We start from the raw sequence: 2,332 nt of genomic DNA on the forward strand, positions 1-2,332 counted from the left end.
TATATATGTTTTTTAATTACTTTTCTTTTAACTTTTGTATTTTATGAAACTGTACCACTTTGAAAAACAGTACACAAGTACTGAAAGTGCATGCAGTAGAAAGACAGAATAAATAAATAAATAAATATACTGTACAAGTTGTTAACACTTTAAGGGGCTAGGGTGCATTTGCTTTGACAATAGAAAACTGCAGTTTTTGGAGAAAACAGCAGCTTTTTTGCACTGCTGCTGTGCTGATAGAAAACAGCAAATTTTTTTTGCACTGTGGCAGTTGCGATAGAAAGAACAGCAGCTTTTTTCACACTGTGGCAGTGTCGATGGCCTCAGCCACTAATGATGATAGTTACAATGATAAGAAAAAAATATTTAAAGCATACTACCATCCTGCTTGATTCTGCTACTCTAACTTGTATGAGCTACAGGAGTTTGTTAAAATAGTAAAAAATCTAAAAAAGTGAGTCAAATCATAATAGTAATGATAATAAAGAAGTTTCTTAATTCTATAATTACTTGACTCCATATTCTTTTGTATTATTAAATACCTTTCATCTTCATTGCATCGATAAAAAACCAAATATGGATCTGACTTTCCGAAAAAATCTTTTTTGTCAAGTTTTCTTCCCTGAAACTTTAAAGTAGCATTGTCCTGAAAGAAAAAAAAAAAAAAAAATATTACAACAATCTTAAACAACAATAAGCTTAATAAGCAGGCTTATTATTATCATTAATCCTGAAAAAAAAAAAAAAAAAAAAAATATTACAACAATCTTAAACAACAATAAGCTTAATAAGCAGGCTTATTATTATCATTAATTGCAGGGGTGCAAACTGGTTTCGGCCTGAGGGAAGGGTGCAAAATTTGAGAACTAAATCCCAGAATGTAGAACTAAATCCCTATTCTAATGAAAACTTAATGGTCATAATCACCAGCACCCCCCTACACCCATGTTAATTGCCATGTCTGATCAAAATCAACAATACTCAGTGGTGGCACCAGCGGCGAGGGGGACAGGAATGGACCCCCTGTCGTCCGATGCCACAACTAAGTTGTCGGATCAAAAATAATAATTCGCTTATCCAAAACGTTATATTGATTGCTAACCCCCCTAATACTGTGGTCTAAATGTGAACCCTACCAGCGACTTTTTATTCCTGGCCGTCGACCGAGGCTCTAGTCAGCCCATTGGTTCCGACCCCTCTGTCAGACTTGTCAGACCCCTTTTTGGAAAATTTCTGGCACCACCATTAACAATACTGACCTTGCATGAACTCATTTCTTCACATGAAGAATGAAAAAGTTAACTCACTGTAATGGCATTTAATAGTGTGGGCAGAGGGGTTAACTCACTGTAATGGCATTTAATAGTGTGGACAGGGGGGGTTAACTAACTGTAATGGCATTTAATAGTGTGGGCAGAGGGGTTAACTCACTGTAAAATTTCTGGCACCACCATTAACAATACTGACCTTGCATGAACTCATTTCTTCACATGACAGAATGATAGTGCCACACTTTTTGTTTCCTTCTCTAAAATAAAAATGAAAAGCATTTAAAATATATTTCTTTTATTTTGATTTGATAAACTTAAGTTTCTGTGAATGAATCAAATCCTTTACAATGAAGCTCTGTCTGTTCATTAAATTTTCTTTGACCAAAAACTGTAGTATGCCCATACAGTATATAGTCATTTTGTGTCTATTATATGGTCATGATGTGATGCCATCATTTCAGACTCAGTTTCTTTTATTTACATAAAAAAAAACATACAACAAACAAACAAAACATCAACTAAACAAAAAAGGTCAAGCGAATAGAGGCTTTATGCATTATGCACTCTATAAATCCTTATTTATAACTATTATTATTATTACATCAAATTCATGACCAAGGCTGAATTACATGATATTTACAAAAAATTAATATTAAAACATCTAAAAAAATTAATCAAGCATAAGCACAAGACATGAAAAATGGAGAAAAAAGTCACATTAAAATACATAAAAATTTGAAACATCAGAAATTCACATTTAGGCATGTCACAGATTTTTGTCAAATAGAATTGAATAGTGTGGGCAGAGGGGTTAACTCACTGTAATGGTATTGAATAGTGTGGGCAGGGGGTTAACTCACTGTAATGGCATTTAATAGTGTGGGCAGAGGGGTTAACTCACTGTAATGGCATTGAATAGTGTGGACAGGGGGGTTAACTCACTGTAATGGCATTTAATAGTGTGGGCAGAGGTGTTAACTCACTGTAATGGCATTGAATAGTGTGGGCAGAGGGGTTAACTCACTGTAATGGCATTGAATAGTGTGGGCAGGGGGGTTAAC

The 2,332-nt window shown here is 34.5% G+C and overlaps 1 long non-coding RNA gene across 1 annotated transcript; it reads right to left on the reverse strand.

Annotated features, from left to right (window-relative positions):
- Positions 1-30: 30 nt before the first annotated feature.
- On the reverse strand, positions 31-2,305 carry LOC117099838. The gene is made up of 3 exons (XR_004444022.1): positions 2,296-2,305; positions 1,468-1,528; positions 31-646 (listed from the first exon to the last, which is right to left on the reverse strand). It is a non-coding gene; the product is annotated as an uncharacterized LOC117099838 (long non-coding RNA).
- Between the last annotated feature and the right edge of the window lie 27 nt (positions 2,306-2,332).

This window comes from Anneissia japonica, unplaced genomic scaffold, assembly GCF_011630105.1.
Source record: "Anneissia japonica isolate Jap-2015-1 unplaced genomic scaffold, ASM1163010v1 scaffold36475_len2332_cov155, whole genome shotgun sequence".
Classification (NCBI taxonomy): domain Eukaryota; kingdom Metazoa; phylum Echinodermata; class Crinoidea; order Comatulida; family Comatulidae; genus Anneissia; species Anneissia japonica.